Source organism: Papio anubis, chromosome 2 (assembly GCF_008728515.1).
Source record: "Papio anubis isolate 15944 chromosome 2, Panubis1.0, whole genome shotgun sequence".
NCBI classification, from domain to species: domain Eukaryota; kingdom Metazoa; phylum Chordata; class Mammalia; order Primates; family Cercopithecidae; genus Papio; species Papio anubis.
The window spans coordinates 34,671,056-34,686,226 of NC_044977.1; the positions used below are offsets into that span (position 1 = coordinate 34,671,056).

The window sequence follows — 15,171 nt, forward strand, 5'->3', positions numbered from 1 at the left end:
AATAATAAATATTTTAGCCTTTGCAGGTCATACAGTTTCTGTCTCAACTACTCAACTCTGCCACTATAGTCTAAAAGCAGTCATAGGCAATAAACACATAAACAAATGACCATGGCTGTACTCCAATAAAATTTTGTTTACAGAAGGGGGTGGGATGCATTTGGCAAACCCTGATCTAACCCATCAGTGAAGCCTCCAAAATTTATATATGCAGAGATTTAGCAAGAAAATTTGATCAGAAAGTGTGTTGGGAGGACTTATGTTAGCATCTACTTTTCCGTGATACACATTTTTTTTTATATGAAATATATGTGTATGGGGTGGGTTGGAAAAGATTACAGGAAACCTGAAACCCTCAGGTCACTCTTGTCACTGCCACCTAATCCTGCAATCCATTTGAGGGTGTTCTTGGCATTACATTTTGGCCTTCTATAGATTCATCAGCTTTCTCTGCATACTTTATCCATCAGATTATTTATATCGTAATTTTACAATTATTTTTGAAAAGCTATAACAAAGACTTGGTTGAAGTTCAAAATATACATTCCCTTTAACCATGCTAATTCTGCATTCTATTTTAAACATTATTAATTTTGTCAGGCATGATTTGTTTATAATAAACTCATCTTTTTCATCACTCATGATTCCTTTGTCTTCAAGATGTTTATTGATTTCTCTTACAGTGTTTTATGAGAATGTTGTCAGATACCCTGCAAGTCATTTAACATTACATTTACATCTACTGTAACAATTCTTTCTCCCTCACAATCTTTTAGGTCTTCTAAATTTCCCAATTGGAATATACTTTTATCCAAAGTATAATAAATACACCTTTATCTGTTTCTGGTTGACAGCTATTTTCAAAAGGTATTTTAAACACATTATATGTTTTTTAAAATTGTGTTTTAACACCAAAACAGCCACACAATTAAACTAAAATTTAGTAAAGATTCTAAATGATAACACATTGATTTACACAGTCACAAGATACATTACATATTAATTAGTAATGTTATCATTTTCTACTCTCTATCTTATAGTTTCTTTAATAAATTCTACTGCCAATCAGCTTTCATTAAGATATCAGCCCTTCTAATCATGATAACCAATAAATTGTACTCTATGCTTCTGACATCCAATTCTGCTTTATCTATTCTGGCTACATAAATCTCTGAAGTCTATAGTGTCAAAATATTTTTGTAGCTTCAACTAGGGTTTGACAAAAATGCTAAAATTATAAAATCTAAATGTAAAGTTTACCATTAAATTATATCAGCATGTCATACAACCATGATTTCTAAAATAAAATGAAAAAGTACAAAAAGTAAGATTTTAGATAACATGATAAAGTCTGCTTCAATTTGATTCAGTATTCAATAAATAAAACCACTTGAGAATCCTAGTAAAAGTAAACCTTGAGATGGTTGAAATATCCATTTTAAATAATGGGAACTTTTAGGTAATTGTCTGTATAAAACAAGAATCAGGCTTTTGAGGTCATAAAATGCTTGACCTTCCCAGGTACAATGAATGCAGAAAGCTTACTACTAAGTTACACAATAGGGGTAAGATTGTTGAATCTATCTGAAAAACAACATTTTCAAAAGCTCCACAAAGTAACTGATTCATTAAAGAAATAATTGGAAAGATTATTTCTCTTTCCTCATACGAAGGAGAAATCACAAAACATTGCAATATTTTCAAAAGAGGATGAAGTGCTCACATTTCACTTGTGAGGTTTCAATAGCTTTATTACCTATGCTCTTGCTATGTGTTCAGCATGCTGAAGAAAAGTATTTCCAAAATAACATAGGTTTCCTAATCCTTGGTTCCTGATAATATCACATGATAGGATAGGAGCTTTCAAACATAAGCAAGCTGACAGTCACTTGCTCTGTATTCAGAGGGACCAATTTTTCCCTACATACATGAATACAGCACAAATAACAGAGTGCCAAAAGTTGAGTGTAAGTGCAAACCCTTCAACATCACTCAGGTATCAGCAAAATTACCTGTTTAGCTACATATAAAAGAAGTCAGGTACAATATGTTGAAGGCGAGGGAAGATTGGAATTGAAATAATGTATCTGCCTCTGCTAGTTAATCTGCATCACTGAAAAGAATTAAACCAACCTTGCCAAAGATAAGTCTTGTCTAGGTAGAAACTGTCTTATCAATGCCATCTCACCTACTCCCTGTGGTTTTCTTATCTCTCTTTCTCTCCTAAACTATCTTTTTTTTGGTAATAATCTCTCTCTTTGCCTAAACTTTTCAACTTCTCTCTCTTTCTTTTTTACTCCCTCCACTAGACATACACACACTCTCTCTCTCACAAACACACAAATACTGTATGATGCTAACTGCTAACTTAAAGGAGATTCAATTTTACCAATCAGGTATGATTATTGATGTGACAGTACAGGAGTAAATATGTCAGCCACTGAAAAATTAGGGCAACATGATCTAAATCAAGTGCTAAATACATTAATCATATACATACTATGCATTTCTGTAGAACACTTATTAGGCTACAAGCAATCATAGAGATTAGCATAAATATCCTAAAATACCTATTAAAAGTCAAGACAGGCAGATTCAGCTGACATAGTTGTATCTCTCTTTGTTTTCATATAAAGAGATATTCAATATGATTTTGCTAATTAAGAAGTGAAACAAGTTAGAATGAAAGCTATAAAGGGAAATCTCTGGGTGTCAGACAAAAAGAAAGAACTCAAAGCTAGAGCAGGAGGTGGAGCTGAACTCTTGGTGTTCCCCTAGAGTACCACAGCCACATATATCCACATATTTGTCCGCAGTGTGGGGAAACAGACAAAGCCTGAAGCCAATGACAGGAGTGGAACAGAAACTGAGACTCACACTTATTAATGGATGTCCCCTCCTGCATCTGTAAGATTTACACTAGAAAAGTCTATAGACTAGCCTAGAGACAAAGTAATAAAGCTAGACATCTTCTTAGGGTTCTGGGTAATAAATAAATAAATAAATAAACACATAGAAAATGAAACCCAGATATGTGCCATGGATGCACGTAGGACTCAGCACTGCACTAATTGGGAGAGAAAACTGAAAGTCAAAAATTAACACAAAAACCAATGAGGTTTTCCATAGACCACTACAGGCACACATCTTGGGTTACACAATAGAAGGAAATACTAAATTACTTTGGAAGGACCCACAGAACTCACAGAGAAAACAACCTTCTTCAACTGAGAATGAGCTAACCATAGGATCAAAAACTGATACTCTTTTGTTCAATTCAACATCTATCTATTAAATGCTTTTTTAGGCAGATACTATTTTGGACCCCGAAGATACATTAGTGAATAAAACATAATTCCTGTTCTCAGCAAGTTTATATTCTCATGAGGCAGAAAATGAATACAGAAATACAAGATATAATGTTCAGTACCAATAAATGCCACAAGAGAAAAGTAGTACAAAAGAAAATAGATGAAGAGATGGAGAAACAGATATGTAGAAAAAATATTTATAGAAACACTCTAAGAAGGTGATATTTGAGCAGAACCCTGAACAAAGTAAAGGAGTGAGTCATGAGGCAGAAGATACATCAACAGGAAAGAATAAAATTAGAAAAGACATAGAAGGTTTAAACTACATCATTTTGAACTAACTGATGTGTAAAAATTTCCCCCCTCGAACATTGTACATTCTTTCCAACTAATATGTAATATTTATAAAATTCAACCATTATGATCTAAAAAGAGGTATTAACAAATACCAAAGAATTGATATCACAAAATAAGGTATCTGACTGCAATGGAATAAAATAAGAAATTAAGACAAAAAGATAGATTAAAAAGCCCTATATATTTAGACACTAAAAAAAAAATTCATAAATATTCCATGAGTCAAAGAAGAAATCATAATTGAAATAATTATTTAAAATGAACACAATAAAGGCACTACATATCAAAACCTGTGGGATGCAGCTAAAGTGGTTCTTAGTGGAAAATTTATGGGTTTAAATGCACATATTAGATTTTTAAAATATGTAAAATTAATTAGTTAAGGATCTAATTTAGCAAGTTAAAAAATAATAGCAGAATAAATCTATGTAAAAGGAAAGTCAATAATGATTAGAAGAAAAATGAATAACATGAAATAAATGTACAATAGAATCAACAAAACCAAAATTTTGTTCTTTAAGAAGAGGTGTAATATATTAGGGTAAATCCTATTTAGTATTCAGCCCATAGTAAAACTTATGCTGATCAAAAAAATATTAATCATTAAATATTTAAGAAAGAAATAGAGGCACTAATTAGAAACTTTAGGAATGAAGAGAATTTATCTCAAACAATACAGGAAAGATTTAAAACAACCTGAGAATATACTAAACAACTGAACAACTAAATGGCAATCAATTTACAAGTTTTGAGTTTACAAACTCAAATGAAATAGGCAGTTTCCTAGAAAAGTGTAACATAAGATAACTATGTAATTAGAAATAGAAAACCTGAATAAATTTATGATCAATAATTGAGAGAAAAAATAATCTCCTGACAAGTTACATCTCACATGGTTTAACAGTTGAATCCTGCCAAGCCTTTAAGGAATGGATACTCTCAGCCTTTTATAAACTATTACAGAAAGAAAAATAAATATCCAAACTTCATTGTCTTCTTACTTTTTTTTCAGAGTACTTAGTGTCTTAGTAATATTTTCACAACAAACAGCTTAAAAGTATGTAACAGATCCATTAATTTAGTCGTTAGGTCTAAACAACTCAATAAGTATTTTTGTCCCAGCAATACAGCCCTATAGAAACAATAAACATAAATTTTTAAAAATTATTTTTACTTCATTCTTATACAGCCATCTTTAAGTTTATTATTATTGGGATACGTGTGCCTGTCAGGCACTGCACAACTTTTCAAACCTTGAAATCTGACTGGACACTGCCACACTTATTTCCTGTTCTATACTGATTTTCATGCAGTACCTGCTTTCTATGACACCAACCACCAAAAACAAAGCTTCACAAAGACATGACACCATCAGGATGAATTTACTGAAATCCCATGCTAAAACTGAACTATTCAAGCTAGTGTCTGACCTGGTGTCTGACAGATGTTGAATATTGCTACGTTTCTCTTAAAAATTTTAAATAGCTCATGGCCCACCTGTGAGTTCACTGTGGCCCTACAGGAGTGCCTTGGAACAGAGACTGCAAACCATGGCATTATGGTGAGAAATGATTTATGTAAATTTTTAAGTACACAAAACTGCACCGAATGTTCATTGATAAGTGTATGCACATGTGCATGCATGAAATGAAAATATAAAAATAGCAAAAATATGAACTGAAAGCATATGCATTAACTTCAGAAGAGTGGTTACCTCTAGGGACAAAAGGTGGAACTGTAAACACAGGGAACTTCAACTATTTCTGCAATGATTAATTTCTGTAAAAACAAAATTCAAGCAAATATGGCAAACGCTAATTTTTTAAAAATAGGGGTGATGGATATTTGGTATTTATTACATTAATTTTGTTCCTTATTATATTTTTGAAATAGTTCATAAAAGAAAATAAGAAATGATAAGCATCGTGAGTTTTCAAAAGCTTCATATAGGCTGCTACTTTTAGCATGCCATTCTAAATCCCAGGACATCTGGTTACTGTTAAACCTGCTTTTCTAGTTTCCATTTAGAATCATTAAACTATCCATTGGGAGTAGTCTTAACATTTAAAGAAAAAAAATCATATAAAGACCCCTATTTCCTAAGCTTCACCCTAAGTCACAAATGCTGCTTTTATTTAGTAACTTTGAAAAAATCTCAGCAGAAATCAGATACAAGTGCTTTCTATTCACTTCTTTAAAATACACTTATTTTCTCATTTCAGTTATTGAAAATAATACCACAGTATGATAGAACATAACATGTATTCATTTAGTGCTATCAAAAACCCCACAAATCTCTGGTCAATTGCAAGAAACATACTTATTCTCAAATTTAGTATTAATTATCTATTTTGTAGGATACTAACCAAGTCAAAAATGAAACTAAATTGAATTAACAGATGATTATGCCAGATGCACATTAAGTTGGTGTTAGTAATGTATCCCAGTTCCTCACATCCATCTTCCCTTTACCTTCTCCCAATCCCAATTTTTTAAAATAAAATTAATATTATTCATTAGAAGCAGGAAACTATAGAGGGAATGTCAGCAAATGTCAGAAGTTCCATGTATCAATCAAGGATCAAAGAAGTTCCATGAAATAACATGAGTTATAATAATAAATTAAAGAAAATAGCAATTATCCCACCTTACTCTGAAGTGGCCAGATCATGGCATGTATCTTATATTATGAGGACACTGCCTCATCAAAAAGCCTAAAGAGAAAAACATGTAGAGTGGTGAGAAATATTTTTTTTCTTTTCTTTTTTTTAATCATTATGCTTTAAGTTCTGGGGTACACGTGCAGAACGTGCAGGTTTGTTACACAGTTATACACATGCCATGGTGGTTTGCTGCACCCATCAACCTGTCATCTACATGAGGTATTTCTCCTAATGCTATCCCTCCCCTAGCCTCCCAGCCCCTAACAGGCTCCAGTGTGTGATGTTTCCCTCCCTGTGTCCATGTGTTCTCATTGTTCAAATCCCACTGATGAGTGAGAACATGTGGTGTCTGGTTTTCTGTTCCTGTGTTAGTTTGCTGAGAATGATGGTTTCCAGCTTCATCCATGTCCCTGCAAAGGACATGAACTCATCCCTTTTTATGGCTGCATAGTATTCCATGGTGTATATGTGCCACATTTTCTTTATCCAGTCTATCACTGATGGGCATTTATTTGGGTTTGTTCCAAGTGTTTGTTATTGTGAACAATGCCACAATAAACATACATGGACATGTGTCTTTATAGTAGAATGATTTATAATCCTTTGGGTATATACCCAGTAATGGGATTCCTAGATCAAGTGGTATTACTAGTTCTAGACACAAGTTAAAAACAAACAACCCAATCAAAAAGTGGGTGAAGGATATGAACAGACACTTCCCAAAAGAAGACATTTATGCAGCCAACAAACATGCAAAAAAAAAAAAAAAAAAAAGCTCATCATCACTGGTCATTAGAGAAATGCAAATCAAAACCACAGTAAGATGCTATCTCACACCAGTTAGAATGGAGATCATTAAAAAGTCAGGAAACAACAGATGCTGGAGAGGATGTGGAGAAATAGGAATGCTTTTACCCTGTTGGTGGGAGTGTAAATTAGTTCAACCGTTGTGGAAGACAGTGTGGCGATTCCTCAAGAATGGTGAGAAATCTTAAACAGTAGGGGCAGTTGAGGCAACTAGGGAGGGTTAACTTGGAAAGGCAACTAGGGAGGGTTAACTTGGAAAACAGAAGACAAAGAGAGAAATCTCCAGTATCACCATGTTTTTGATAGAGTATTATGTAGAGAGATAATCAGGTAGTTACAAATCACTGGAAGAGAAGAGCATGGATCTCCAGGAATGACTGCTAGATCCACAGTGTAGAATCTTTGGGGTGATTAAAATATACTGGAATTAGATAGTGGTAATGTTTGTACAATGTTGTGAATATGCTGAACTCTATTCTTGAAATGGGTGAAATTTTATGGTATGTGTAAAACAAATTTTTAAGTGTTCATTAGATTCAGTAACATGATTAGTATAATCCAAATAATACATGAAAAGTCAAAAAGCAAACAATAAAAACAATGGTTTCCAAAGAAATGAAGTAATTTTTCAAGGCAGATTGAAATGTTAGGAAAGCGTTTTCTTTTTCTTTTCTTTTTTTAAAAAAATAGTGAAGGGCTTGAACAAGTTTTAATGTTAACATGGAGTTTACAAAGAGACAAAGCATGAAGACATAGAAAAGATAAAATTAATCAGTAGTGCAAAATTTCAAAAAAAGTAGAATTAGTGTTCAGAACATAGGTAAACAGATTAGTCTTTTTAAGTGGTATGTTAATTTCTTTTTACAAAACTTCATGAAAAGTGGATACCACTAGCTAGTCCCTCTCAGCTGACCCCGGATATTTACGGATTTTATCTTGGGATGTTAAGCATGTATTTAGATGAAGGTGTCTACTTTTTTTTGACTAGATGATAACGTAATCTTCTGGGGAGAAGAAGGAGCAAAGGTAGAAAGGGCAAATAATTTGTTCAACATTAGCCAGCTAGAAAATGATAAGATTTTATTTTTAAAACCATTTATTTTTTTAGTATATATTTAAGGTGTTCAGCATGTTTTGCTATAACTATAAATAGTGAAATGATTACTACAGTCAAGCAAATTAACATCTTTTTATTTTGAATCGATTATATATACACATGAAGTTGCAAATTAGTATAGATAGGTCAAATTTACCCATTACCCAGCTTTCCACATTGGCACCATCTTACATAACCATATACATTATGAAAATGAGGAAGTTGACCTAGCACAATAAAATAAACAACAAATTTTATTTGTATTTCATCAGTTTGTGCATGCACTCATTTTTTGTATGTCTTTGTATCACATATATTCATATAATCACCAACAAAATCAACAGAGCTTTTGTGCCATCACAAAAGAATTTGTGACCTCTTTATATGCCTGACCTTCTGAAACCTCTGAAAATAACCGGACTTAATCATAAGATAATGGGAAACTACCGAAGAGTATTAAGTGATAAAGTCACATGGCAGACTGTTTCATGTTTCCCTTTATCTCAAATAAAAACAGGGGTGCATAACTGAAGAAAGAGGCGGCATTAGAATATTATTTCAATAACTAAGGTAAAGCATGATGATGCAGAATAGAATAGTGACTCTAGATATGCAGAAGACTGGATAATTTCAAAGATGTAGATTCAAAAGAATCTGGTAGTTAACTGAATATAGTAGTCAGGAAGGGATCAAGTTGAGCTTATCTGACTTGGGTATCTGGGTTGGTGGTGATACCATTCACAGAGATGTGAAACATGAGGGAAGTGGCTTGGATGTGCTAAGTTTGTTTCTTTATATGTTTAATTACTTACGGGTTATTCAAATGAAGATGTCTAGAAGGTAATTGGTATTGGAGTCTGAGGTTCAGGAAGAGAATCTTGTTGAAGATAAAGATGGGGCTGTTATCAATCCATATATAGTAACTGAAGCCATAAAAATGGGTAAGATCAATCAGAATATGGTATCATCAAAGTCAAGAGAAAAGAATGAGGAGAGGGGAGAGAAAAGGATGGATGGGAAAGGAGGGGAGGGGAGGGGAGGGGAAAAGGAGGAGAAAAGAGAGGAGAGGAGCAGGGAAATGAAAGGAGGGGGGAAAGGAAAGGAAGAGGGAAATCAAAGGAGGAGGGAAAGGAAAGGGAAGTAAAAGGGAAAGGGAAAAGGGAGAGGGAAAGGGAAAGGGAGAGGGAAAGGGAGAAGGAAATGAAAGGCAGAAGGAAAGGAAAGGAGGAAAACGAAAGGAAAGGAAAGGGGGAGCAAAATGAAAAGGGGGAGGGAAATTTTCAGGGGAAAACAGAAACAATGGAAGGACAGAAGGATGGAAGAGAGGAAGGAAGGAACTTGCACAAATTGAGGGTACATGTAAAAACTTCAAATATCATGTAATCACTACACATAATTTGTGCTATATAAAACTTAATGCAAACTTATCAGCTTTTCTTTCTTAAAGAAAGAAATTTTTTCTACATTTTTTTTTCTTACTGTTTTTCCATCAAAATTTCTTTATTCTTAGAAGGAATTTCCTCAAATATTTATATTCGATCCCAATATTTTTTCTAGAATGAAACATCTCTACTTTCTTGGCCCAAGAACTGTGGTAACTAGCTTGAAAACAGTGCTATATATTTGTTATGTCAGGAAAAAATATAGTTGAATGAAGTGTTCTCTTTCCCATAAAGAAAAAAGAGTTCCAAGCTACATTTAAGTTTTGTTTATACTACCACCTCTCCAAGCATTTCAGCTATCATTGTTTTTTAACTGCCTCTACAATATGCAGCCAAATATTCGGAGATATTTTGGTCAAAATATATGTTAGCAACAACAATAAAAATAATAAAACAATTCTCAATGATAACTGAAGCTATTGCATAATTTAAATAAAATGGAAAAAGTCAGCATCAACTTTGAATTCATTGGCCTTTGTTAATTTATGTTGCAATCTTATATTTGTTTAAGGCATAACTCTGAATTCATTTAATGACCTAGACTATTTTGTGTTGGACTTTCATTTTTTTAAAAAATAGCAAAATAAAATGCCATCTTGTAGAGTGCTCTTTACCATATGAGATCCATCTGGCAATACCATGGAATATTTAACTTTGAAGGCACAGTTATCAAACAGTTGCTCTAAAGTGCTTATAAGAGGCAAATTCTTCTGGTTTTTCTTCTAAGGCATATTAAATTACTGATAACTTTAGGATAACAAATCTGAATGTAGATGATTTTAAATGTTGATTATGGCACATTATTTAATATTTTAAATATTAACATTCATTTTCAAATTATTTGTAAATTAGCAGAATATTTCTTTTATAAAATTAAATATTTTGTATTCTCCCACCCCACCGCTAGAAGTCCTAAAACATAAACTTTAAGGGAAATATTATGATTTTAAAATAAAGGATTTAAAGTAACATTTTCCTGTTAGTTTTGTGGCCTGTTTTCTTTTCCAGTAATATATTGAGACCAGTTCACCCTGACTTACCAATATCCTTTCACATTTCCCAAACCCTAGAAACACTTAACATATTTTTCTCTCTATAGGTTGGCTATATTCAAAAGAAACATTGGCCTATCAGGACCTCTCAGTATTGATGTTGTGGACAAGACCAAAGAGAACTTAACACTTTAGCTACTTTAACTTATGTGTGACTCATAACCATTTAACTCAGTGTTACTCAGCGTCATGCTGCCAAAAGTAATTTTCCAGGTTCCAAATGCTATATCCCTGGATACATTGTTCTCCAAAAGCAAACAAACAAAAAACCTCATTATATACATATTTTAAAAAAATATGGTCCCCACTACTAAGTCAGCAGAGAATTCTGAGAATATATAACAAGTCCTATGACTTCAGTCCCAAAAGCTCTGGCACAGGAAAACACTATCAACTTCTTGCAATAACAGAATACCATCAATACTAGCAAGGACATACTTATGTCTACATTTAGGTGAACTAGCAAAATCTTTCATCTGATATGTACTAAATTCTTGATCATTAGAAAGAAAAAAAAGTATATCTGCTGTGGCATATTCTAAACGTGATGAATTTCCCACAAATCAAAAAAACAAATTTCTCACAAGTTAAAAAAAGGAGCCTATATTACAAACTATTACCTGTATTCTAGGCTTCTGAACAATTTTATTATATTCTTCAGTGTTTTCCAGGTTTGTTAAAATAAGCACTTTAAAAACAGGAAAAAATAAGCATCAAAAGATAAATTCTAGCACTCTACTCTTACAAGACAAAAAAGTCAGACTACTCTTTTATATCCAATGGAATACATGAATTGGACTTACAAGATAGTTGGAAACATACCACACCACATTTAATACACATTCCAGAATAAACTTCAAATAAAAACATGAGCTGTTGACCAATAGCAGTATTATAAATTGATAATGGGGAGCTTTTTTAAAATCACATATTAAAAAGAAGAATTGGGAACCATATGGAAGCAAAGAGCAATTTAATATACATACACAAGTTTAGGGATTTTTTTAAACAGAAATTGGGAGTCAGGCAGTAAAGGTATACAAAATTTGTGTTTCAATATATTACCAATTAAATATTGAAATTTAAAATTGAAAGCATAACACCTACACTAAGACCAAAAAATTAAATAAATTCTTCATATAAAATCTAACAAAATATGTATAAGATCTATATGAAGAAAACTACAAAAGTCTGATCAAAGGTATCAAAAAAGAACCAAATAAATTGAGAGATATTCCATGTTCATGGATAGTATGACTCAATACTATCAAAATATTACTTCTTCCCAATTTAATTTTTAGATTCAACATAATCCCAATCAAAATCCCATGAAGCTATTTTGTGGATATTCACAAACAGATTCTAAAGTTTATATGGAGAAGCAAAAATCTAGAATAGAAAACACAATATTGAAGAAAGAGTCAGAATGCTGACACTACCCAACCCCAAGACTTACTATATAGCTACATGAGTCAAGGTAGTGTGGTATTTGCAAACATATAACTAGATCAATGGAACAGAAGAGAGAGGCCAGAAATAGACCCACATAAGTCTATTTGACAAAGAAGTAAAGGCAATACAATGGAGCAAAAGTCTTTTCAACAAATAGTCCAATAACTGAACATCCACATGAAAAAAAATCTAGATATTGACATTAACTTCACAAAAATTAACTCAAAATAAATCATAGACCTAAATGTACAATGCAAAACTGTAAAACTTTCAGAAGAAAATAGGAGAACATCTAGTTGATCTTGGGGTTGGCAATAAGTTCTCAGATATAACACCACAAACCAGATTTATGAAAGAAATAATTGATGTTAGATTTTGTTAAAATTAAAACTTCCATATTTGTGAAAGACAAATCACAGACTAGAAGAGAGTATTTGCTAAACACATTTCTGATTATTGACAATTATCCAAAATACACCAAAAAGTCTTAAAACTCAAGAAGAAAAACAACTTGAATAAAACGTGAGCAAAAGATCTGAACAGACATTTCACCAAAGAAATGCAGATGAAAAACCTGCATAGAAACCGATCAACATAACATGCCATTAGAGAACTGCAAATTAAAGCAATGAGATACCACTAAAAACCTATTAGAATGGCTAAAACTCAAAACACTGGCAACAACAAATGCTGTCAAGGATGTGGAGAATACAAACTCTCACTCATTGCTGGCGGGACTGCAAAATGCTATTTGGCAGTTTCTTACAAAATTAAACGTACACTTACCATATGATCTAGTAATCGTATTCATTGGTATTTTATTGAAAATTATGTTCCACAAAATCCTGCACATAAATGTTTATAGCAGCCCAATTTACAATTGCAAAAAAATTGGAGGCAATGAAGCTGTCTTTAAGTAGGTGAATGCATAAACAAACTTGTACATCCATACAATGGAAGATTATCCAGCATAAAGAGAAGTGAGCTATTAATCATCAAACTATACAGGGAAACCGTAAGTGCATACTGTTAAATGAAATAAACCAGTCCAAACAGCTATATCTTGTATGATTCCAACTATACGACATTCTGGAAAAGGCAAAACTATAGATACAGTAAACAAGATGTCAGGGTTTGGAAATGGGGAGGGATAAAGAGGTAGAGTACAGAGGATTTTGATGGCAGTGAAAGTAATTTGTATGATACTACGATGGTGGGCACATGACATCATGCATTTGTCAAAATCCATTAAATGTACACCCAGTGAACCCTAATGTACTATAGTTATAATAATGTATCAATATTGGTTCATTAGTTGTAGCAAATGTACCACCATAGTTAATAATAGGGAAAAGCGGGGAGGAGAAGGGTGAATGGGCATATAGGAACTCTACTTTCTCCCCAGGTTTTTTTTTCTTTCTTTTTTCTTTTTTTTAAACCTAAAACTGCTACAATAAATAAAGGCTACTGTTTTAGTTAAATCCATTTATTTCTAACATTAAAAACAGGAAACATAAAACAACTAAGTTTAAGAAGCTGAGTGTGGTGATAGGAGCCTATAATCCCAGCAACTTGGGAGGCTGAGGTGGGAAAATTGCTTGAGCTCAGAAGTTTAAGGTGAGCCTGAGAAACATAGTGAGCACGCCCCTACTAAAAAACAAAACAAAACAACAACAAAAACACCAAGTTTCACAAATACTATGTTTTCAAGTGTCAGGTGACAGGCATGTTTCATTTTTTTCAATATTACTTGTCTAGTGAAATCAGAGATAAATATGTAGCTGAATTTTACTTACTGTGAACAATCAGGTGGTTTGAATTTCTCTTTTCAACAGTAGAAACAAATGTTTTGGAAATCAATATGGATTTTAAAAAGCTCCAAAAAACATTAATTCGTATTTATCAATATTATGTCTTCATTATTATATTGTCAGAACAAAAGGATTAAGATTATTTATAAAATTTTTAAAATGTGTGTTTTTATCTAGGAATATAGTCATTTTAAAATTAATGCTACTGTCAGGATGAAGGCAGGGAGCTCCGATACTTTTCAAACAACCTATTCTAGCACTTGAGATCTCTGCAGAATTTGAGCCTATATTGTCATGAGAACTTGGGATTTCAATAGATCTGCTCACGGTTTCAATCTCTAGATGGTCTGCAAAGAAATTAACTCTGTGCTACTGCCCAAAACTATCCTCCAACTTTCAAGGTCTCCTGTCTTGAAAATATGCACATTTTGTCCTCAAAGAGCATAGAAACGTGCGTATAAAATCTGCACTGCTATTGTTTAAAATGACCAAAAAAATGCCTTGCCTATAATCTCTGTATATGCAAGACTGAAGATTACATTATATGGAAGTATTCTGTAACCAAGAGTCTTTGCCTTTAAAACAAAATATTTTTTTTTCCTTAGAGGATAGCTATTTGGGGACTTAGAAAATCTGGACAACTCTCAGAAACAAGTTTTTCTTCCGTAGAACACACACTAGGGTTTGTGCCTCTTTTCTTTGTTCAGTTTTATACATGTATAAAGGAAAGACAAAAAACAAGAGGGTCTTTTCATTTTTCCACAGTTCCCTTTCTTGGGTGCCATTCCTCTCATTGTTCACAGATGAATATTCAGTGTATTCTTCTCACACAGAACACTTGGCCAGTTTTTCTTTTGCTCTATTTTAAAGGGCATAATATTTCTTTAACTGAGGAAGACATATTTATAATATAATTTTGGATTAAGATTTTTATTTACAAATCATTTCATAGAAAGTTTCTCTAAATTTTTAGCAAGAGATATTTGGCTATAATTAGTCAGATTTATCTGTCTTCATTTCAAGGATCTCTATGGTACTGAAATTTCTGTTTAAAGAATTTTAAGTATGTTCATTTATACACAGTTCATGCAACTTATTTACTTATCCCCCTTCTGCATGTCAGCCATTTCTTTCCAAATGTTAAACAGAGTTTCTAAAAGTTATGTGTGTGTATGAGTGT

At 32.7% G+C, this 15,171-nt stretch overlaps 1 protein-coding gene across 23 annotated transcripts in view; it reads right to left on the reverse strand.

Annotated features, from left to right (window-relative positions):
• Positions 1-15,171, reverse strand: part of ZBTB20 (zinc finger and BTB domain containing 20) — an 816,756-nt gene that overhangs the window by 656,729 nt on the left and 144,856 nt on the right. For 2 of the 23 annotated variants that reach the window (XM_021932891.2, XM_021932935.2), the window contains exon 1: positions 6,316-6,445. The exons of the other annotated variants lie outside the window; for them this stretch is intronic. The gene's annotated coding sequence lies outside the window, so the exon portion shown is untranslated. Of the gene's footprint in view, positions 1-6,315; positions 6,446-15,171 lie in introns of those variants that run through there. 23 annotated transcript variants of the gene reach the window in all.